Source organism: Rhinolophus sinicus, chromosome 10, assembly GCF_057876585.1.
Source record: "Rhinolophus sinicus isolate RSI-liver-muscle chromosome 10, RSI-T2T, whole genome shotgun sequence".
In the NCBI taxonomy this organism is placed as follows: domain Eukaryota; kingdom Metazoa; phylum Chordata; class Mammalia; order Chiroptera; family Rhinolophidae; genus Rhinolophus; species Rhinolophus sinicus.
Genome location: NC_142510.1, coordinates 7,074,164 through 7,098,818, shown reverse-complemented (window position 1 = coordinate 7,098,818; position 24,655 = coordinate 7,074,164). Strand labels below are relative to the sequence as shown.

General features: G+C 50.4%; 1 protein-coding gene across 4 annotated transcripts in view; it reads left to right on the top strand.

Moving 5' to 3' along the window:
- SNX29 (sorting nexin 29) overlaps nucleotides 1-24,655 on the top strand; it is a 426,403-nt gene that overhangs the window by 310,411 nt on the left and 91,337 nt on the right. The gene's annotated exons all lie outside the window — the stretch shown is intronic.

The window sequence follows — 24,655 nt, the reverse complement described above, 5'->3', positions numbered from 1 at the left end:
CAGCCATAGTGTGGACACCAGTGGGCATGGCTACGTGCCAATAGAACTTTATTTATAAGGATAGGTGGCAGCTAGATTTGGCCTGTGGGTCGTAGTTTACCGATCCCTGTTCTGGACTCAAAACACGTGTCCTAGTTCTCATCTGTAGTTGTCATGCTATCTGTTTGGACTTCTGTGGCGAGATCTCCCTAGCAGAGTTTTCTCAGAGGAGCTCCGTGTACTGTAGGGTCACTGCCCTCACAGGGTTAATCATCTGTCAAGACACTATCTATCCGGGTATTCTTCCAGGTGCCCTGGAGAAAGGAGGCACCAGTCCTCCACGTTTGCTGGTTGATTAGTTCTCATTCATTCACCGAGTGTTTACTGAGCACCTATTATGTGTCACGGCGTGAGGGGCAGGAGCCCAGCACTGAAGAGGGCAGGCCTGGGCCTAGCACCCCGTTGAAATCTGCTTCAGCCTGTTGGCCTTATTTTGTCATCTCTCATGTTTGCTTAGAGCAGCAGTTCTCCATCTTGGCTGCACTTGGGATCACTTGGGGAGCTTGAAAAACTACTGAGACCTGCCCGTCTCCCACCCCCATTCTGATTTAATTGGTCTGAAGTGAGGCCTGGGCCCTGAGGGATTTAAAGTTTGCACAATTGCAATGTGCAGCCAAGCTGGCAGCCCCCTAGCTTCAAGGCCAGTAGGCGGTGAGATACTTCAACAACTACGGAGTGTTACCTAGCATGGCAGGGACAGTTCGGTCAGCTGAGGTAAGGTCATGACCCTTCTCAGAACATGTGTGAAATTAGGCCTGTGGAAGAGGGCTCCCTCAACTGCCATGGTTCTAAGGATGGTCCCTGAGCAGCAGCAGGAGCTCGTTAGAAATACAGATTCTGGGGCTCCACTGCAAGCCTCCAGGCTCCCAGGCTGGACCCAGAAGTCTGGGGTGAACAGGCCCCCAGGTGGTGTGGGTGCTTCAGGATGGGTGAGAACCAGGTGCCATCTTGTATTGACAACGCCCTGTGGCGATTTCCACATGTGATGAATTTCCTGGTTTCTTTCTTGAAAAGGTACCTTACTAGGATTTCATACCCTCTTTTTTATTTCTTAATTTAAAAAGTGTTTCAATTACAGTTGACATTCAATATTATTAGTTTCAGAGGTACAGCATCGTGGTTAGACACTTACATAACATATGAAGTGATCCCCCTGATAAGTCTAGTACCCCTCTGACACCATACATAGTTTTGTTTGTTCATTTATTTTGTTTTTTAGGTTCCACATATAAGTAAAGTCAGATGGTATTTGTCTCTCTCTATCTGACTCATTTCACTTAGTATGGTACACTTGAGGTCCATCCATGTTGTCACACATGGTAAGATTTCATTCTTTGTTATGGCCGAGTAATAATCCATTGTGTTTATTTACCACCTCTTTGTTATCCGTTCCTCTATGGTTGGACACATAGGTTGCTTCCATAGCTTGGCTATTGTGAATAATGCTGCAGTTAACATATGGGTACATATATCTTTCGAATTAGAGTTTTGGGTTTCTTAAGTTAAATACCCAGGAATGGAATTGCTGGGTCATAAGGTCGTTCTGTTTTTAACTTTTTGAGGAATCTCCGTACTGCTTTCCATAGTGGCTGCACCAATTTGCAATCCCACCAACAGTGCATGAGGGTTCCCTTTTCTCCGTTTGCCAGTAAATGAGCCTGGGAGTGTGAGGTCTGTGTTGGGCCTGGCCCAGCGCTGACCGGCTTGTACAACCGGCTGGTCCTTAACTAGATTTTCAGTCCTGCTCCCTGTGGTCAGGGGTGGGTGTGACAGTTTCCACTGCTGCTCGGGAATCTGACCACTCATGAGCAGTCCTGGGCCCTCTGCCTCTTGCCGAGCCTGTGCAGCCCGTTAGCTTTCCATTGGCTAGTCACGCCATGATTTGCTCTTTCCCTGGCATTGGGCTAGGCTGTGCCTAGGTCCCCTTTGGCTGCCGCCCAGCACAGATGGGAGGGTCCACCTGGTCTTCAAGGGCAGATTGAGTCAGAATGCAGGGATGCCATGTCCAGCAGAGGCTACTGATGAGCTCTGCTGAGACTCAGCTCGTGCCTGCCCTCTGCGCCTAACAGTATAGGGTACTCTCTGTCGCACCCTGAGGGCAACTCTACAGGAGCGCTTTGATTCTAAATTGGCCCAGAAAATTCCACCGGGTCAGAATCTTTTCTTTGGTTGGGTCACTTTAAGAATGATGCCCTTGGACCATGAAGGCGTGCAGATACAATACCTTTGGGTGGCCTGAGTCATGTGTACCTTGCTGCTCTCAGCCGTGGACCCGTTAAATGAGTCACTCCGGAATCCACAGACCTGGCAGTCCCCAAGGAAGTATTAACCAGTTCAGCCTTTTTAAATTCATCACACAGGTCATCTTTCTAGCCTGAATTTCTAGATATTTCCCCAATGATGCCAATTCTAGAAGTAAAATGTGATCTTAACCCCAGTTTGAAATTATTTGAATTGATAAAATGAGCACATGGTAGAGCTTGTGGATGCGGGATTTGTCTTGATCAAAGCATTTCTTTAGCTTCAAAAGGCCATCACGTGTTCAGTTGTAAAAGCTCAGATGCCCGGAGTGCTCTCTGGAGAGAACCATGCCTCCCCCTAACCACGTGAAGCCCATCTTGTTAAAATGGTTAACTGAGTATCAGTCCGGCACTTGATGTGGTTTCTGCCTTTGTAGCAGAGGCAAGCCATGGCAGTTGCATATTGAAGGTTCTCATTAGTGTTTAAATATCACAGGCATAGGGCTTCCATCAGTCAGGATGGGCTCGGTTAGGCTGCGTTAACACACAGCTCCTTGGTCTTGGCAGGCCAAACAGACCGAGGTGTATTTTCGGCTCATGCTCTGTGTCCGCCATGGGTTGGCTGGGAGCTCTGCTCATCATAGAACCAGGGGCCCAGGAAGCTGGAGACTCCTCTCTGGGTGTTGTGACAGTCATGGCAATAAGAGCAAGGGACAGAGGCAGATCAGACACTGGTTCTTCAAGCTTCTGTCTGGAAGTGACACATGTCAATTCCACTCATATCTCATTGGCCACAGCAAATTACAGGGCCATGCCTGTCCAAGGGGCAAAGGAGTCACTCCTACCACGTGCTCAGGAGAACCAGAATCTTTACGGTCAGCTCTCATGACCCCCGCAGGAGTTCCATTTCTCTCGAACCTCTGTCGAGCAGAAGTGCCATAATAAGCAAGCACAGTGCCACCAATCCAAGCCCTGTGCTTTCTACGTCTCCATAGCCCCAGTCCCGCCGCTTCCCTCCATCCCTGCTTAGATGATCTAACCCACGCCACTCTTATCTCTGGCGTGGCACCTGCAATGGCGGCCCCTTTCCACTCTTGCCTGCCCACAGTCCATTTCCTACCCTGTAGCCACAGTGAGGTCTGCAGGACACAAATCAGATTGTGTCGCTGTTGATTAAAACCCTCCAGAGGCATCTATGGCAGTTAAACGCAGGACTCTTTACTGTGGCCTCCTGGGTATCCCCCCGTCTGTCCCCCACCTTGTCTCATGCCCCACTCCTCTCCCTCTGCACCCAGCCACACAGACTTCCTCACACTTCCATGCTGTTCTCACCTTCACACCGGCTGTCCCCTCTGCCTGCAATGGCTTTTCCCTGATCTCTGCAGGGACAGCGCCTCCAGTCTCAGCCCCAATTCCACCTCCTCAGAGAGAGGCCTTTCCTGACCACGCTTGTGAATGCCGCCCATTTCAGTTTTCTCCTAGCACACGCCGTGAATTGAAGTGATTTATTCGTATATGTACTTGCATTATTGGTCTCTCTGCACTGGAACGGAAGTTCACAAAACGGGGCCTCGGTCTGTTACTGCTCCTTGCTCTCTTCTCAACTCCGAGAATAGCGCCCGAGATACTCATGGCCTGAATTAATGAATAAATGAACAGAAATTAGGTGGAAAACTTTCCCTTTTATATTCTTTCCTTCACTGGATTCTCAGCAGAAATTAAAAACAAAAAAAACTCTACCGAGTTTCCCAGAAAATAAGATCTAGCTGGACAATCAGCTCTAATGCGTGTTTTGGAGCAAAAATTAATATAAGACCGGGTCTTATATAATGTAATATAATGTAAGACTGGATCTTATATTAATTTTTGCTCCAAAAGACGCATTAGAGCCAATTATCTGGTTAGGTCGTATTTTCGGGGAAACGGTAAATTCCAAAAGTGAGTTGCGTAACTTTGAGGCGACTTGGAGGTTATTCTCACTCCACTTCTGGGGGCACACTTTTTGCAGCGTGGGCAGAAGGCTGGCAACCTCCAGAGACGGGAGAGAGGGCTCTCGCACCATCTGCGGGAGCTGCCTGGCCAGCTTCCTGTCCACACGGACTTGGCCAGCGTGAGAGCTGAGGTCCAAGGCTCGGTTTGGATGATGCTCCTGAAAGTGGACCTTGTTGTTCCGGGAGCAGATGAGGGCGGAGACTGTCACTCCTTAGGGTAATGGAATCAGCCTCCGCAAGTTCATTTAGCATTAACGCAAGGCAAATCGCTTTCCCCAGAGCCGCAGATAATTCAACTTGTTGGAGAAATTATGCATAAAACCCTCATTAAAAACACATACACCAGTGTGCGGCGGAGGAACTGACTGGCGCTCGCTGAGCCATGGAGCGCGCCTTTGCACGTCCCTGGGAGTCACAGATTACGTGCAGTTCTGGGGACGCAGGGCCCCAGTGGGGGAGGGTGGGTACAGACAGGGGTGGAAATGAGGGGGCATCGAGAAGAATGCTGAAGCTGGTTAATTCTTCCCTTGGGCGAACACGTCCAGAGTGCGAGGGTGTCATGCTAGGTGTAGAGGTTACATAGGTGATTTGAAGTGCAGTCTCTGCCTTCGCGAAGTTCACGGTCCTGTATGGAGACAGACAAATCAATTCTCACAGAGGAGTCCTCTGAGCTGGAGGAGGGTCCCAGCGCGCTCTGGAGAGTGAGGAGAGGACGCAGAGCTGCTTTCTGCAGGAGCGAAATGCTTACAGGGCCAGCAAGAGTCCTGGTGATAAGTCCCACATGTGAGGAAGCAGGGTCAGTTCAGGTGACGTCCTTAGCTTCTGCCCACCTTATTTCCTCGCTACGTCTTGTATCAGTTTCAGATTGCTGCCATAACATGTGACCTCTGACCTGGCTTAAAACAACACTCACGTAGCACCTGGCAGTTCAGTGCGTCAGGAGTCTGACACAGGCCTCACCGGACGGACGTCAAGGTGGCAGCAGGCCTGGCTCCTCCTGGAGGCTCTGGGGAGAGTCTGTTCCCTGCGTTTCTTGGCTCGTGGCCCCTGCCTCTGTCTTCATCGCTGCATCTCTCTGACCATGCTTCTGTAGTCACGTCTTCCTCTGAGCACCACAGGGAAAGGCGTGTAATGGGACTGGGCCCACCCCGGTAACCCAGGATCAGCTCCCCTCGCGAGGTCCTTACCTGAATCACCTCTGTGCAGTCTGCTTTGCGTGCCCAGGGCCTGGGGAGAAATTATTCTGCCTGCCTCACACCTCTCTTTCCTTCCCTGGGGAAGAGCTGCATTCCTGTTACCGCGCTTTACACGGGGGGAAACAGAGGCACAGGGAGGTGAGGTGACTTGTGCAAGGCTCTCGCTCGGCAGTGTCAAGGCTGATATGCGGGCCCGGCGGTCGTCCTGCAGAGTCCTAGCCTCTGCCCTCTGACACACAGACCTCCGTGTGCGAAGACAAAAGGAGATGACTGAGCCGTCGCCCAGTCTGTGGACATTCGTGTTGCCTCCATAAATAGTTCCGCAGCCTCGGTGGGTAGAAATCAGGGAACAGATGACGCCGAGGCCTCTGCTGGCCTCTCCCTTCTGCTGAACCGGCCACCCTTCACCCACCCCCCACTCTCACTCAGGGGCCATGTTTAGAGCTAAGGGCTGCCAGCCTTGTCAATCCACAGGCGTACAGACGTCCCTGGTAAACCCGTGTACGGACAGATATTCATTCACGTATGCTTCTACTCATTCAGCAGGCTATTGTCAACTCTGAGAGTAGAAAGCAAAAGAAAGGAAGGAATGTCCCTACTGCTTCACTAGCTGTGTGGCCTTGGGCAAGTTATTTGACGTCCCTGTGCCTCAGTTTCCCCTTGTATATACCCAGGATGGGCTGGGAGTGAGAAGGAGCACGTCCTCCTCATAGAGGATGCTGGGGAGCTGCTCCCTGCGGTGGATGAGCCCGACATGGGTGGTCCATCAGACCCCTCACCCCTGCGTTGCTCTGTGTAGTCACATCAGCCGTCACGTGCCCGGCTTGTCACGCACACCAGAGGCTCTGTTCATTTCCTCATCGTGCATTCTTGTCTTGCTCCGGATGAAACGCCTTACAGAGGAGGAGACTGGGCATGGAGGCTGTAAGCTTCCTGCCCAAGGTCCCGTAGCTCTTATCAGATGTTGAGTCAGACTGGTGTTACTGCCACTGTGCCACCTGCCCCATGGTCGGGAAGCCTCATAACCCCACGCCAGCATCTGGGAACTGGTACAGCAGGAAGTCACACGTGACAGCGAGTTTCTATGTGGAGATGCAAGATTTCGGGGGATTCTGCCAGAAACACCCTTCTATGGAAGAGGATAAAAGACGGTGCAATACCCTGCTTAGAACGGAGACCCGGGGAGCTCAGACACCATCCCCTGAAGATGAAGGTTTTCTAGAGAGAAACGGGGAAGAGACAAGAAGTTCCGACCGATTGAAGCCATAAACTCAAGCACATTCCTCATTTGACACCCTGCCAACCATGGTGTAAACAGTCCTGGTACTTAATGTATTAAGCAAGAAGAAGAGAGAAATTGGGCTCATTATACATCACACATTTTTGTTTTTCTCTAATATGGTAAAAGCCTCTTAAGATATTTTCCGGGAGAGCAGTTGCTAAAGTTATCATGCCAGAAAAATGGGCTCAGGAGAGAGATGTGGCTACGCCGCAGACCTGGAATGTATATTTGTGCGTCCACATGCAGATATACACATGGATTTAATAAGTGGGGGCTTCTCTAGAGGACTTTTTTATAATACCAAGTTAATAGCTAGCAAAAAACACACAAAAAAACTCAGGTCTTTTTATAAACAAATAACCCAGGGCCAGCAACCAGAAGTGTCTTTGCCGCTCTGTTCCCATGTTTCTCTGTGGAGCACATGGAAACACTGAATCAAAGAGAATCATCTTGATGGTCTCAGGTCGCAGACCTTGCATGTCCCACCTCCTCCAGGAAGCGCTCCCTGAACTCCAAGTGTTAGATATCCCTCCCCTGGGTTCCTTTCTCATACTCTCTCTCAGCCACCTGCTACACAGGTCTCTCTCCCCCATTTCCGCCATGAATTAGAGAGCAAAACCAGGCCTTCAGAGTCTTGGTCTTTTTCTGTGCCTGGTGCATAGTAGGTGCTGAGTAAAACGTGTTTGAGGAACAAATGAACTCAAGCTATATAGAAATTGGTGTGACACCAGTGTAGTATGGTTACCAATTCCCTTTGTCCCCAGTTCCCTTCGTTACTTTAGCTTACAAGTCTTTGGTAATTGTTCATAGAAAGATGCCCGCTGGCTATCAACACAACACTGCACATATTAGCAGAAGGTTCTACAAAGACTTTGCCTGAGCCATGCCTGGTGACAAAGAGGAGTTATGTGACACATCTGGGATCTGGCCTTCCCAACTCACCAACCAGAATTGGCCAGCCCCTTAACTTCACTCATCTCTGGCTGAGCCCGAGGTCGCTAAGGAAGCAATGCTGAACCCTTTTGTTTGGCAATTGACATGAATTATAAAAACACTTGACTCTCTGTTGGGCAGTTAAGGGTTGTCCAAAATATTTCTGGGGCTGTTAAATTGTGTCATTATTTAATCTCTTCTAGTAGCTCTGAAGGCCTTCTGAGCATGTTTCACCCAGGCTACATCTGGTTTTTTCCTTCTCATTTTCGGACAACTGATTAGCATCACAGCCCAGAAGAGTCCTTCTCAGCTCTTACTCTCTTCTCCAATAATTGAGAATCACTGCTCCCCCCCCCTTTGGCACTCACATTAATATTGAGAATTGTGTGTTGCAGTCTTGGTTCATCTTTAGCAAGCAAGAAAAACATTTTTTAATTTCTCACGTTGCCTCTATTTTAGCTATTTCCCCATCACCAGGTCTCGGGGGGTCAGAATCCCTCACGTATCGAGGAAGCCGTCCCCTTCTCCTAACGGTCTCTGCAGCGTCACAGGCCCCACACATTTTGAGAAGACATTGCCCGAGGCCAAGAGGTTAAGACTTTGGGCTGTGGCATCTCACTGGCCTTGTTTCAGATCCTGTCTCTGGCAACACTGGCTGTGTGACGTCTAGTGGGTCACCCGGCCTCTGACGCTCAGTTGTCTCAGCTGCCACATGGGGCGAGGGCACATACGTCACAGGCTCTTGTGACAATCCCATGCAATGGTGCAAGTTAGCCATTTAGCACGGCACCCGGCATATCCTGAACCCTCAAATGCTCGTTTAAAATAATACTTAGGTCTACACAGGAGCCTTGCTAATTTGGTTTCCATTCTTTTGTCATTTGTGATACCTCTGACATGTGCAGTCTGGATTCTTCTTTCTTCCCTTCTCTCTTCTTCCTCCCCTCTTCTTTTCTCTCATTGTTGTGGCGGTGGGTTTTTATCCCCCCCACCCCCATTTTGGGGGGGTTGTTTTCTTAAATTGAGGAATAATATATCCCCAACCTGAAGTGTACAGCTTGAAGGATTTTCACAAAATGAACACCCTGACATAACCAGCACGCAGACTAAGAAATGTACCATCAGTGGGGCTCCGTGCTCCCCTTGTCACTCTCTCCCCACGACGCTGGCCACTGCCCTGATATCAAAGGCATAGGTTAGTTTTGCTCCTTTCGGACTTTACGTAAATGGAATCGTACAGCATGTACTCCTTTGTGTCTGGTCTCATTCTCCCCACGTCACATCTGTGAGAGTCATCCATATTGTTGCAAGGAGCAATTGTTGTTTCTTTCTGTGTAGGATTGCATTGGATGCCTGACTCTACCACAATGTATTTATCTTTACTGTTGAGGCAGGATTGGGTGGCTTCCAATTTGGCCTGATTCCACATAATGCTGTTATGAACATCCTTGTATATGTCTGCTGCTGGCTATACGCCTGACTTCTGGGGGTTTATACTTAGGCATGGAATTGTGGGTCATAGGGTGTGTGTATGTTCCACTCCCAAGTGGGTATACAGTGACATGTGTTATACAGTGATGGCTTCTTAAAGGGAGGGGACAAATACAAAGAATAAGCGCGAACTCCCACCACCTACAATTGACAGCTGTTAACATTTTGTCTTATTTGCTTCTAAGCTCTTAAAAATTGATTGCAAAATGTTTCCAATGTGCCCCAGAATACGCAGAGAAATATAATGAACAAACATGTGTCATCATCCGATTGAACAAATGTTAGTGTTTAGAAATTAAACATTACGGAGACAGCGAGACAGCGGAATCCTCTTCATGTCCTCCCTCCCAGAGAGAATCGTTCTGTGGGATGGTTGTGTATCCTTCCTGTCCGTGGTTTTATACTTTTATTACATAGGATTGCGAGAGGGTTTTTTCCTTAACTTCACCTGAATGATACCAGCCTTTATCTTTTCGCACCTTGTATTTTTCACCAGTTTCACCTTTTGAGATTTACACATTTGGATTCGTGGGGTTCCAGTTCAGTAACTTGAACTGCTACACTTACTGATAGTCCTTTGTTTGAATAGTCAATGTTGTATTTATTCCCCCTTTGATGGGCACTTAGGTTGTTTGCAGTTTTTCCCCATTCAGACAGTGTTGCAGCCAGCATCCCGGCCACGTCTCCTGGCACGTTTGCTTCTCAGTTTCTCCAGGTTGCACATCAGTGAATGAGGGTGGTGGCTATAGGGCATGCTCTTGTCTCCAACTTTCCCAGCGGTTGCCAGATTTCTCTGCAAGGTGCTGGCACCAATCGTTCACCCTCAACCAGGTGGATGAGGATTCCCATTGTTTCATGTTCTCAATGACACTTGGCAGCATTAGATTTGCAATTTAATTATGTTTTGCATCCTTTGGTCATTTTTCCACTGGGGTTTTTGTCTTTTTCTTACTGGCTTCTGGGGTCTCTCTCTGTTTTCTGGATGCCAACCTTTGTGCATTCCTTTAAAAAGATACAACTCTTGCCGCCTCCTCCAAGAAACCTCTCTTGCTCCCCTCCACAGTGGCACCCACTGCCTCTCCTTCGTCCCTGCGTTTCCTGTGTGCCTGGCAGCCATTTCCCTCACAGCCCCCAGCATGCTTTAGTGCACGCGCTAAATGTCTGCTGTGCTCACCGGACCGATTTTCAGACTGTGCACACCAAGATGCTGGCACGGGGTCTTGTATCAGTAGAGGCTGGAAGAGTGGTGGTTTTCAGGAGAAAGCATTAGGCCCCAGATGTGTCCTTTAATATGAACCCCGAGTAAACCCTCTCCACAGCTCCTTGCTCCTAGATGGGGCCCAGAAAGCTTTGAGTGGCCTAGAAGCGTTGCACACAATTTCCTTTGCTGCTTTGAGAGCCATCTTCTCTGCCAGTTCCCAACTACATGGAGCGTCGCCGCCCCTCTGAAACGTTCTCATCATTCATTTCCCAGCTCCTCTGCCTTCTGAGGGAGAGTGAAGTTCTTTTTTATAATGAGTTTCGAAGCTTTTTGGACTTAAGTGCCTGATCCTCATAAGCCCGTGAAACTGGAACTGTTTTGAATCATGAAGGAACCTTTGTTACTGGCTTTTAGCTCTCCCTCGTGGACTGGGCAGCCTTATTCAGAGCAGCGGGAAATCATCAGACCCTTCTTCACATCAGCAGGGCCTCTTCCTAAGCAGCACAGATGTTCATCTATCCATCGAGTGCTAATTACACACCAGGTACCCCGGGCTCTGCCTGCTCTCTCCCCTTTAATCCTGCCAGCATCCCGGTGGTGGAGCGATTATTACCGCGGCTCACCTCATTGCCACTGTGCGTGGCTCCCCCTTAGACCTTGACCCCTCCAGCTCTTTCTTGTCTCAGGGCCTTTGCACATACAGTTCCTTCTAGAATAGTCCACATCCCACACTTCCTGTGGCTGGGTCTTTCTCATCATTCAGGACTTAGCTTAAATCCTATCTCCTCAGATATCCCTTTCCCAACTACCCATAATAAGTGATCTCCCTCCATGAGGGGCTTTCCTGGCCCTTCCAGTTTTTCCTTTGTAGCATCATCACATTTTGTACTATAGTTATTTGTTTAAACGTGGTGTGTGTGTGTGTGTGTGTGTGTGTGTGTTGGGCAGTGAGCAATTGAAGGGTTTTAAGCAGAGGAGTGACAAATGGGACTTGTACTTTGGAGACACTGCTGCCCTGTGGGGCAGGACTGGAAGGGGTAAGCCGGGGGACCCCTGCCAGGGCGTGGGCAGAATGCCTGCACCTGGAGCTGCCGAGCTTTGGGTTAGTGCAGGGCCCCTGAGGACCGAGAGGGTAGTTAGCAAACCTGGAGGTGTGGGGTCCACCTGCAGAGACGGAGTCTTGCAGGAAAGACAGACATATGCATAGGTGGCTGTGCTCTGGTGTGGTGGTCCTGGAATCGGGCCACATTCCATCTGAGACATGGTTTGTGGTGGTGGTGATGGTGGTGGTGACGAGGTTTACAATGGCAATAATAATAAACCTATGCCTGCAGCAAGGGGAGCCTGGTCTTTCTCTTTAGCTAAGGTTTGCTCATGGCAACAGTTGGCAGGAGCTGAATGGAGACACACCTTTACATGGGAAACGTATTCTCCAGGTCGCCAGCCAGCCTGGTTCTCCTACTTCCTGGTTCCTGAAAGCTTCTGAGTTTGTTACCTCTGGGAGTTCAGAGCAGACTCCTCGGAGGAGATGATTTTTGGAGAATTACATAGAATTTTGGAGAATTAAGTAGAGAAGGAAGGGAAGGGCATTCCAGTTGGAGAAGGCATCGGCAAAGGACCAGAAGCCTGAAAAAGTAACGGACTAAGGTGTGTGTTGGGTTCTTTATTTCCCAGTGCTCCAGGCCTCACCTGGGCGGCATAGGGGCCCAGCAATGACTTGGGTGAAGTCCAGGTAAGTCCTGACATGCGGCAGGACTAGGCCCCTGGGCCATGTGCCTTCTCAGCACCTTGGGCCTGCCCCTTCCGGTTATCCCCAGCTCTCTGACTTCAGAGAACGGAAAAGCCAGCGTTCAGGGCAGCAGAGCAGACTGGTGACAGAGAAGGCTCTGGGGAGTTTAAGAGTTCCGAAGTGAGTGGAAAGCTTCATTAATTCCCAGATAAACATTCCTTCCTTTTTCATTTGACGGGTCTTTATTGGGTATCTGTGGTACACCAAGTCTTGCGGCTACTGAGGCAAATGAGATGTGTTTCTGGCCGTCAGGGGGCTCATCGTAGGGCAGTTGGCAGGTGCCCTCTCAGGTGGTGCTGGAGGAGAGGCTAAGTCAGGGGAGAGTACATCATCTGGGGTGCTTTCTGCTGCAAGTGACGAAAACCAAAATCAGACTATTTTTAATTTAAGAAAAGGATGTATTGGCTTGTATAACTGAGAAGTTTAGTGTTGACTTCAGGAACAGCTGGATCCAGGAACTCAGTGACATCATCAGACATTGGTATCTTGGCCAGTCCCTTTCTGTTTTGTTCACTCACTCTCTTGCTTCTTGTCTGTGTGCCTACCTGCTTCTCTCTTCTCCCAGCTTTTTTTTTTCTCTGAGTTTGCTGCATTCTCAGACAGGCTCCCCTCTCATGGCAAAGAGGGTCACATGCCTCTAGGTGTCCTTGATGTCACCTTAGTGCCTCAGGCAGAAAGAACAAGTCTCTTTCCTGGTAGTTCTGGTCTCAGGGCTGATGCTCGTCAGCCCACCTTGGGCCCTGTACCCATCCCAGGACCAGTAATAATGAGTGCGATTAGTCAGGTCCTGTGCTCAGCCCGGGGCTGATGGCGGACTCAGTCCTGTCCTAACCCCAGCGTCTGAGAGGGGGACAAGGACATGGGTAGTGAGTAGGCTGAACAACAAGGGAACCAGCCTGGGGGGGAGAAGGGAAAGAGAGCATCTGAGGAGCTTCAGAAGAGAGGTGACCCCAGAGCTGAGCCTGGAAAGATGAGTTGAGTGAGGGGGGGGCATTGCAGGCAACGGAAGCAGCATTTCAGGTGGCAAAGTTCGTGGAGCAGCCAGCATGACCTGCTCAGGCCTGTGATGCCTCCTGAGCAGATGACAGATGACACGGGGTGCCTGTGAAAGGGCACGTGATATGTGAGGAGAGGACTCAGAAGAGCCAGGCGGGGACAGTTAACTTACATGCCTTGTTGAGGAGTTTGGACTTCTATCCTGAAAGTAAAGAAATGGCATGGTTCACAAAAAAATGATTTTGCATTTAAAAAAAAAGAAAAAAAGAAGCTCCCTCAGGAAGCAGTGTGGAGGGTGAATGGCAGCAATAGGAGAGACTGGCCCAGAGAAATGCCCAGAAGGCAACAAACATCAAGAGGAACAGCATTTACTCACACATCCATTTATTCAGGAAATATTTCTTGAGCACCTACTATGTGCCAGCCACCGAAAATACAGCAAGGAGCTAAACAGATAAACTCTGTTCACATAGGGCTTACAATTGGGGTGGGGGTGAGGGAACAGACAGTGTAACTTAAATAAACCTATCGGTGAGTTCTAATAATCTGTATATAATGTAAACTAGGTAAAAGAGATTTAGCTCTAGAACTGTCCTGGGAAAGTTACCTGGGTCATAGGAGGTGTTAAGTTACGAACTTAACAATATGGAATTTCTTCGACCTGCAAATGAAAATAAACAATTTTTTTCCCCACTGCTGCCAACCAAAGTAAAATTATTCAGCTCCCTTTGAAAGACAAGGGTCAAAATAGAGAGGTGGTAGGTTCTCAGCTGGCAGTGAACTATCGTTTGGACTTGACCTTCTGCTGTTTGATGTTTGAAGTGGCTCTGTGAGCTGGGTAATGGATCCATAGTTCAGTTTGGACAGGTGCATTAATCTTTTGGGGAAACTAGAAAAATGAGCCAGCCAGGCAGGCCTGGCATTCTACGTAATCCCCATTTCCACCTTTTCTCTTCTCCCTCACCCTCTGTTCATTCCTCTCTCCTACAGCAGGAAATACTTACATAAAAGCCCAGACTGGAGTTTCGCATAGACGTTCTTCTAGCTAGAGCACAAAGAAGCAAAGGTTCTGCTGTCTGGGGTCTCCCAGCAGTAATGCCATCAGTGTTCAGGCAGGTCTGCAGAGCTGTAAACTGCGTCTCTCATCATGGCCTTGGGGATGGTAGAGATGCTGCCAATGCATTGATTTGGGAAATAATTGGACATAGCTGTTTTCCCTTTTCCAATGGGTTAGGCTTCACTGCCGTGCTACAGGTGCCTGGTGGGTGTGCCAATAATGCCAGCACGCAGGCAGGGCAAACGATGGCTGTCTTCGCTTCTGGGCATCCCCTAAATCTGTATTTAGACCAGCTCTGGTCAGCACCACGGACAGTTCCACCATGGCTGTCGTTCCTCTGATGGTTTCTCCCTCTGGACGTGTATCTGAATCATTGGGTTTAAACATATTCAGATGCTGAGACCACAGCCAGACCAGTGAGTTAGAATCTCTAGGGCTGGAGCCCTAGAATCTGTGCTTTTGAGAAATTGCTGGATAATGCTGCCATGGCTGGTCTGTAGACCAGTGACTGGGGCTGCCGACCAAAGGCCCAGGAGGAGGAAATCACTTGCCCAAGGTTACATGGATGGGTATTCAGAGAGCCAGCACTAGGACTTCTGAGCCCACTTCTCCTTTATGACCTCAGCAGGCTCACTTCCTGTCAACCTTGTGCTGTCACGCAGAGGAGCAAAGAACTCAGTGGCGAATATTTTCATGAGTTGGTGCTAGGCTTTCCAGCCAAAATCTGGCTTCAGATTAATGATATCACACAGGACCCCAAAGAATGATCTCCATCTTCTATCTCCTATCTGTCCTTTCTAAAGATCTTGCCGCTTAAAGTCTGGTACGTGGACCGGTGCCATCAGCCTCACCTGAAAGCTTGTTAGAAATGCAGGTTCTCAGGCCCCACCCCGGCCCTACTGAATCAGAATTTGCATGTTTAACGCATGAGTTGTGTACCCATGAAAGTTCAGGCAGCACTGTTCCATGTTACTTTTATGTTCATATCTGACTCGACCCTTCAAACAGGACTTTTCCCTCATCTCCTTCCTGTTCTCTCTTTTCCCCTCCAAGGTGGAAAATGGCTGCTCTGGTTGTCATATCGTCAGGTTCCAAGCCACACCTGTCAGTGGGCAGTCACCATAGGTTTCACTGGTAAACTAGGGTGTGCCTGTGTCTGCTCTCAACCTCCGGGGCTGAAATAGGAAGCTTCCCAGAAGCGGCTGGCTCAGTCCCTTGCTGCTTTCTCTTCTTCATTCATAGTTGTTCAACAGTTGTGCTTAAGGTGGTGGGGAAAGACAGATATGGTCCCTGCCTTTGTAGAACTTTGCGTTTAGCCGGGATAGACGTTAACCAAACTCTTAAAGATGCTTTCAAATGGTGCCAAGTTTTTACTGTAGGAATGGTGCCGGGAGCTGTAACAGAGAGGACCCGATTTCGTGCAAGAGTCTGGGAGACGTTTAAACATAAATATGGAGGCTATGTAGTAAGTAGTTAGCTAGGAAACAAGTCAGAAAGCGTGTTCCAGGCAAGGACCAGTGCAGGCCTGTGGACAGCTCCACACTGGACATCGGGTCCGAGGCGCTCTCTTCCTGGCTTTCCATCTCATTGGAATTGAACGGTTGTAGTTCTTTCCAGTGAGCATTTGGGGTCTGCTCTGTCTCTGGGCTTCGGACGGCCTCTGACCCGGGCAGAAGAGTGTTCCATACAGATGTGCAAGGTTTGGAACCAAGGCCTCCAGCGCAAAGCAAGTCTGACTCAGCTTTTCTTCACCTCCCCTGGACACGTATCTCCCCTAGGACTCTGGAGAGTGGGAGTGAGAGGCAGTGGAGGACGGCCTGGCTTCTGGGGTCGGTGCCTTGGTTTGAATCCTGACTCCAGTGCACACCTGTGTGTCACCTCTCGGTGCCTTGTATCCTCAGGTGGAAAGATACTGGCATCTCCCTCTAGCGTTGCTGCCAGGAGTGAGTGAGGAAATGTAGGGAGCAGGCTCAGAACACGGCCCGGCCGGCAGTGAGCGCTCAGAAGCTGCTGGCGGTGATTACAAAGCCCTTTCCTGGGTCTCTGGGCCACATGGCCTTTTAAGGCCATCCCTTTTCCTCCCCGTTCTAATCCCTCTCCCCACAGTGGGCCAGGCACCATTCCCAGCCCCGTTCTACAGGTGGGGAAACTGACTCAGATTTGCCTCCTCAGGGGCCCAGCCTCATCCAGCCCAGGGGTTCTTAGCCTACAGTCTGAGGATGAAACCCAGGTGATCAGTGAGAAAGAATTGCGCGTTCATTTTCACTAATATCTAACCGAAACATGAACTTCAAACGTGAATTTAGGCCACAAACCATAACAGTAGTCATGGTAGCTGTGACTTTGTCCCCAGTAGAAATCAATTGTATGTATTTTCATATCACATGACTGTTGCTGCAGATGGCTCCAAATATCCTCAAAGCTCATCACTGCTTTGAAATGACAGTAGATCTTGCTATTTAATCCCTCAGCAAAGCAACACTGGAATTGCTTTCACAGTTTTGATAACTGCTTAAATATAAGTGCTTTCCTTTCTAATCCTATGTATCTTGTTTCATGAATTTAAAAACACAATTCTGATGAAGGGATGGATGGCAGCCTTCACCAAGGCCGCAGAGAGAACCCTGGCAGTGCCCCCGCCCTCCCATCGCGGGCTCTCTGCCTCCCACACCCCATCGCTCCCTGCCCTGGCTATGGACCACTATCCACCATTGGAGTTTTCAGCTGCCTGTTCTTTCCAGATTCTTCTCCCTAGTCCTTCCCTGCCAACTTCTCTTTTTTGTGAAGCAGGTGCTAGATAAATAATTAATAGGGTGGGAAAACTTGTTGGAAACAATGCAGCTCATGTTTATTTTTAAGCAGCTGAGTTACAGAGTCCTGCTCCAGGTGCAGTCCAGGTGGGGGAAGTGTCTTTGGCTAAAAGGCAGTGCATGAGGTTGATGGCGGCTGCTGTGAGCCGGAGAGAACGGATTTTCAGAATAGCCTGTGCATTGGGAGAGTTGGGGTATTGAGGGGCAGGGAGGAGGAGGTTCCCGGGTGGGAAGCCCACTGGGGAGGGAGGGGCCTGTGACCTGAACAGTCACAGTGGCTGGAGGGGGCCAAAGAAGAATAAAAATTGCAGTAAGGACTTGAACAAAACTCCTCCCAGATTGGCAAAGGCAGGCGAGGAATTTGATTTATGTGAAAAAGAGCAGGAATGGATTTCGACTTCAGGCACAGCTGGCTCCAGGGCTGATGTGATCGATACCATCAGAATTCGATCTCTCCCTCCCCCTTCCCTCCTTCCTTCTCTTCTTTGCTTTCCTCTGTGCTGGCTGCATTCTCAGGCTTTCTCCAAGATAGAGCCTCTGGCAGTTCCAGGCTTATATCCTCCTAAAAGCAACCCCAGAAGAAAGACAGCTTCTTTTCCCGAGAGTTCCAGAAAGAGTCCTGGGATTAGACTTTACTGGTCTGTCTGCATTATGTACACACACTGTTTGTTTGTTTTTAACAGTTTTACTCTACTTTTTGTATCTACAGATTTTCCTATTCTGGAAATTTCATATACATGGAATCATATCCTATGTAATATTTTGTGACTTCACAAAAGCATAATGTTTTCACGGTAGGCTATAGCGTGTGTAGAAGGAAAAAAAGGGGGTTTCTATGGAAAGTAACCTCACAGGGTGCTGTGATCATAAATTTCTAGCTGGACACGTCATGATGGGTAGTCACGCCCCAGGCCTATAACTTCTTTAGTAGAAGGTTTCTCTTTGCCTTAAGCCAGCCCTGTCCATTGTTTCTGTGCATCTAGGTTCACACACCTTTGAAACAAGCGATAACCACCCTCCAGAGAGCACATTTGTTAACTGTCCTGTGATCCAGTCCCCTCCCTGCTTTCTCCACCCCCAGGTCGTCTTCCTCACATCCCTCCTTCATCTCAAATGCATAAAAGAAGCTTCAAAACCGTTATTCTCCAGAGCATTTGAGATCTTGATCCCCAGCATCTGTCCTATGAGTTTGGCTCAAAAAAAAAAAAAACTCATAAAAATTCTCGACAGGCGTGGACGTTTCTTACGTTGACACTTGTGTCAGCACTTCATTCCTTTTTATTGCCAAATACTATTCCATTACATGGGGAGACTGCATTTGTTTATCTATTCGTCCATTGATAGACATTTAGATTGTTTCCACTTTTTGGCTGTTATAAATAATTCTTTATTTTATTTTATTGGGGAACAATGTGTACTTCCAGGACTTTTTTCCAAGTCAAGTTGTTGTCCTTTCAATCCTAGTTGTGGAGGGTGCCGTTCAGCTTCAAGTTGTCCTTTCAGTCTTAGTTGTGGAGGGCACAGCTCAGCTCCAGGTCCAGTTGCCGTTGCTAGTTGCAGGGGGCGCTGCCCACCATCCCTTGCGGGACTCGGGGAGTTGAACCAGCAACCTTGTGGTTGAGAGCCCACTGGCCCATGTGGGAATCGAACCAGCAGCCTTCGGAGTTAGGAGCACGGAGCTCCAACCGCCTGAGCCACCGGGCCGGCCCACGTAATTCTTATTTGGACATTTGTGTGTCGGTTTGTGTATGGACATATATTTTCATTTCCCTTTCATGTCATTCTTTTGTTTCATTTCATTCCACCGAGGAGTGGAATTGCTGGCTCATGTGGTAACTCTGCTGACCATTTGGAAGCAGCCCATTTTCCAAAATAGCTGTTTTCCTGAGTTCTGTGAGCCATTCTAGCAGATTTGAATCCAAAGAGGGGGTCCTGGAACCACTGATTTATAACCAGTTGGTCAGAAGTCAGTAGCAAGCAGGTGTCTGGCAAGTTGAAGAATTGGTTGTTGTTATGGAGGGACAGAAAGCCCCACGCAGGTGGTGTCAGAGCATTGCAGATAAAAACAGTTCAGTTTGCAGAAACTCAAGTGGCCTAAAAGGTTGGGCTCCTGCCCTCAGCCTCGCTCATCCCACCGGCACCTAGCATGGGGGGTGGGGGGTGGGGGGGCTCAGTCACGGTTTTTTAATTGAGTGGAATCTTTTTCAACATCCCCTGTATGCACTAAGGGACAGTGTGACAGCAGTCCCTTCTGCTGCCGGTGTTTGCAGCTCCTAGAAGTGACATTTCTGCATGTGGGCAATGTCTTGTTTTTCCTCTCTGGGTTCTTCCCATAAGTGCATGAACCAGCCTTTCCCCTCCCAGCTGTCCGGCCTGCAGTTTCCCCTGGCTACAAAGTCAGTAACAGAGAAAAATAGGCTTTACCTGCAATGGAGCCCCCTGCTTTCCTGCCATGCGATCATTTGTTGTGTCCTGCCGAGGGCCCAGCCTGTGCCAGGCCCCGTGGAATGTTTCAGGCAGCTCCCACCTGTGGCGCACAGGCCACCATATCTAACCCATGTAATAAAAGAGGCTGCGAGGAGGCCTCTGTATGTCATCTCCCCTCCCACACACAGGGGCTCTGTTGACGTAAAGACGAGAATTCATCCAGCCACAGATACTATTGCCATGCCAAGAGGAGGGTTTTAGAATGATGGTATTTTGTTTACCCCGTGTGACCTGCAAGACTAGTTTGCCTTTTATTTCTGTTTTTAGCACAGCTGTGGGTCTCCTGTGGTTGTGACTCCACTGCTCCTGAGTCAGGACAGCCTGGTGGTTCTGAGGGGAGCGCAGGAGGCCGCGGCCGTGACTCAGCTCCGCTGCTGAGCAGCGGGGTCACCCTAGGGAAGGCGCTCAAGCTCTTGGAGCCTCAGTTTCTTCATCTGCACTTCGTAAAGCTGTGGCGGGCCTGTTGATATAATGCAAGTAAACATTTCACATAGTTCTTGGCGCACACGAGGCGCAAAATAACGAGCAGTATGAGTATCATCATCGTCGTCACTCTCATTGTTACGAGCAGTGTGTGGGAGAAGAGTGTGAATGTACCTTGAGCTCTGTGTGGATCCTCTGCTCCTGTTTTGAAGTAGACGCGTGCTTTCTTTCCTGCATTTGCAGTGAAGGTGTGGTGTGCACGTGCCTTCCTGGCAGGTGGGGGAGCGGAGTCAGGGTTTGTTTTCTGTTCTGACATTTGCCATCATTCACTGATACCATGTTAGTGCTGCTTTACGGCTTCCTACTCTGTCATGTGTTGTGTTCCCTCCTTGAGCTCCCAGCCCTGGGGTCTGATCTGACTTCGCCCATTTCAGAGTAAGATCGTGTAAGCAGTGGGGTCACCCACAGCCTCTCTGGGACCGTTTGAGCAGGAAGAGGAGGGTTTCTTGGACCAACAGGAAGAAGAAGTTTGAGTTTAGTGCGGGCGCTAAGCCACGTGGCCTCTTCCATGAAGGAAGTGGGGAGGGGACCTTCGGGTATGTGACCTCCTCGTGAGTCGGCCCTGTGTCTCCCCATCACAGGCAGCACTGCGCCCAGAGGCCTGGGGTTTTTCTAAGTGAGATCGGTTCGGGGTACACCCTCATTCTTCACAAGGCTGGCCGCGTCTCAGCTACAAGCCTCAGGAGCAGTACTCACCAGAGGCAGCGTGGCACGTTGGTGAGAACGTGAGCTCTGGAGCCTGACTGCCAGTTTGGATCCTGGTTCCACCTACTTGACTCTTTGTGACACAGGCAGGCTAGTTCCATGCTTCAGTTTCCCCCAACTGTGAAATGGGGACACTAATTCCAGCCTCACAGGAAGCTACAAGGAGTACATAGGTTAGCTCATGTAAAGAACGCGGGTGCCGCCACTGTCAGACTGAAGGCATCCACCTGTTAACTCTTTCCTCTTCCCTCCCTGGCCTCGACCTGCACGCCTCCCTACGTGAGCGCCGGCGTCTCTTCCACACTCTCTGAACTGACTCTTTCCAAAGCCTGGCTCATCGCCCTGCTTCAGTCCACACACCCCGTCACTGACACCCGCACCGCTCAGCCAGGGGTCCCTCACTGCTCCTGACTCCCCTCACTTCCCTCAGGCACCCCCATCCGAATGCCCCGTTCCTCCTGTCACCGTCTGTTGAAATCCCACCCACCCCTCCGGAAGTACCTCCGACCTCCACACCGGCCCAGCTAGGCCGGCGGGCCACGCTCCCCTCTGAGAACCTGTCATGTTCTGCCACACGGTCTTCTTAGTGATCACACTGTCTGTTGTCCAGCTGGCCTGTGTGCTGGCACCGTGACTTGTCATCTAATCTTGGGAGCCCCCAGCACAGTGCCAGGCACGACAGCCTCCTGTTGGCAAAACGAATGGATTCTAGATTTGCAGCCTCTGTGAGGACAGCTCAGCTGTGTGCTCAGCTTCTCCAGCGCCATCTCATCATGGGCCCCGGTACAAGGCAGATACCGGTGAAGGGTGGATGGATTCCCTGTACGACAGCGCCTGATGAAGGCGCGGGTGCATGAATGAGTGACAGACCGTTGGTGCCTTTGTGGGTACCCTGGGTGTTCTGCAAACAGGGCCTGGCACGGAGGAGGCGTCAACTAAACGTTTGCATAGACGGATAAGTGTATAATGTCCCAAGGACGCAGTAAATGTTCAGAGACGGAGACAGTGACCCTCACAGGGTGTGGCCTGTTTCTCCTCTGTCTTTCCCAGTCAGTTACCAATCCACTTGCTTGGTAAATGGTGGCAGAACTGAGTTGCTGCGGTTAAGTAGTTCATGGGATTTTGCTTCCCTGTCCCTTCAGGAAGGACAGTGACTCTGGCCTCTAAATGAGTAGGTGTCTGTGGAAGTCTGTAGCATGGAATTCTCACCAAGGGCGCCTCAGACACGACTGGCCTTCCTCTCCCCTCCGCCCCCCAAACTGCCCTACGTAAAGCCCTCCTCCTCCCCTCTGTCATTCGTACCTGGTGCATTCCAGCCAGCGAGCACCCAGGGAAAAACGCTTGCCAAACAAGTCCCGTTTCAACCGGCCAGGTTGCTCACCCAGCTGTTTGGAGCCCCTTCTCACTGTAAAGATTAGAAGGACAGTTTTCTTTCCTAAGTTCGCACTTCTCTTATTTCCCTGAGTTAATCAAGCAAACATACTTTGTGCAGCTTTACTAAAACCACCTCGCCAGAAGCCTATACAAGGGGCTAGGTGACGTTTGGGAAGTGGCTGGGAGGGTCCATCATGCCCGACTGTTCATTGCTCTTCACATGTCTCCGCCAGGAGTGTTTAAAATGGCAATAACAGGAATTTTCTCTCCTCGGTTTCCCAATTAGCGATTGCACAATGGTCTCCGTAGAAACAGCTGCTCAGGCATCGGTGCTGCGAGCTAGTCCTGACATTCGTAATACCGCAGCGTTCACGGGTTTTCCGTATGTGCAGTGGCACGCGTGGCTCCGTCCCCGTGTCGCAGGATGGTGGGCTGGGCCTGTGGTGTACGTGAGCTGTGCCCACACCTCCCTGCTGCCGGATACTGGGACGAGCAAAGGCAGATTTTCAGTGCTCCGGGAACCAAATAGAGCTTGTTAAAACTGAAGCATCAGAAGCTTTCCAGCCTCATAGAAGGAGAAGCCGATTGTCACTCTGCTGCTTGAAATACCCATTACCCAGGGTTAGAGTCCAGATTCTCTGCCATGACCCCCCAGGTCTTCCCCTGCTTTCTCCTCCGACTCTTCTCTCAGAGCCCCTCTGATCCTGAATCCGGGGCTTCACTCCAGCTGTGGCCCCACCAGGCTGTTCCCTGACTGGAACCCCTTTCTCTCCCGCTGCTTTAGAGCAGAGTGGACATAGGCCCGGCGTTTCTGGGGCCAGTTCCTGTTTCCACCTGCCCAGTGTGTCTGGGCACCTGCCCTCAACCCCTCGAGTCTCAGCTTCCTCTGAAACGGGAAGACTTAAAAAGTCCCCATCTCAGCTGGCTTTTGAGGGTTAAATGAAAAAATGTGTAAGTGTGCTTAGGCCCGTGCCTGGCAGAGAAATAGCTCGGTAAACGCTGCCCCTATTATGGTAACTGCCGCAGCACACAGCCCTCTGGGAGGGCGCCCGTGCCCCAGGCAGCGCCCCTGTGCTCACCTTGACCTTGTGTGTTCATGGCTTCCTGTCCCGGTTCAGGATGGTTATCTTCTCCAACTGCCTGAGCTCCGTGAAGGCAGGGCCCACGTCTTGTTTGTCTTTTTATTCACAGTGCCGGCCTCACAGGCAGGATAAATGAATGAGCTATATGGCTGGGTCATCACGTGAGGGAGTGAGTGATTCCACCCCATCAGCACGGCCTGCGGGTTGTTGGCTCTAATGCAGAATCAAACCCATTTGCTTCTCTTCGTAGCCACAGGCCTAGGCCACGTCTGAGCTTCTGCCTGGGCAACCTCACCAGTCTCCTGGCTGGTCGCCCTGCCCCCGCTCTGCCCTCCTCTCCCTCTGCAGGTCTCACGGCACCTTCTCCCGGGCGGAGTCCGTCCTGCTTCCTCCGGTGCGCCCCACCCCATCGCCCCCACACACCGCTCACTGTGGATGCGTGTACCTGCTTGCGTCTCCTTCCCCCGCTAGACTCTGCGCTCCTGGAGGGCAGGGCCGCATGTCTTTAGCGGTGTCCCTTCAGGGCACCTGCCTTGTGTGAGCACCGGCGTGCAGCAGTCAGTGAGCGAGCCACGTGCGTCAGCGTGGAGAACACGAGCGCCTCTAACAGCGTGTGGCGTGACTCCGGCTCTGGCTTCAGCAGAGGAGGCACTTTCTCACTCATGTCCCAGCCCAATGCAGAGCGGGTGGCTCTGGTGGCCCTGCTCCTTCACGTGGTTCTGCCGTCCCCACATGTGGCCTCCACGTTGCTGGAGGAGTGGGAGAGGGGACGAGGGGAGGGTTGCAGGGATTTTCCTCGTCGTGGCTGGTCCTGGGCACAGCTGCCCACTCCCACGCAGGTGGCGTTGGCCAGACCTGGCCCGTGGCTCCCCAGGTCACTGCAGGGATGCTGGGAAATCTTGTCCTTTGTGCCCAGTCTCATCAGAATTGGATACGAGAGGGAATCTCGTAGCCAGAAGGCCTTACTGCCCAGCTCCTTGGGAGCCTGGTCAGTGTCCCAGAATTCTCTGGCTAGTGACACGTTGTCAGATCAGCTGACTCTGAAGCAGCCGTCTCTGAACAGCCTGAGCTGCGTGCTGCTCCTGATGGAGCGGACCTTCTATTTGTTTTAGAAAACGCCGTGATATTCCTAATGAGAATAAAAAGGACCTCCGGAAATGCAGTCCCCTTTGCCCACCCAACAGCTCACACGAAGGGGGGCTCCTGGGAAGGTCCCCTTGGAGAGGGGGGATGTGTGCTTGTCAGGAGCAGCCCAGGGAAGAAACTATTGTAAAACTGCGGGGGGCAGGAGGTCTGATCATTTGTTCTAGAAACTGTAGCTCATCATCTTGTTCACAACATTCCATCGTTTTTAAAATAGCTGCTCTTAATGTGATGGTGCCTTTATGTTCTTGAAGCTCAAAATAAAATTAACCTTTTCTGGAGGGAAGAAAGAATCACTCCCATGAAAATAGTCCCGAGCGCTCTTTGGTAATATGAGAACCAACTCCCGGTGCTGT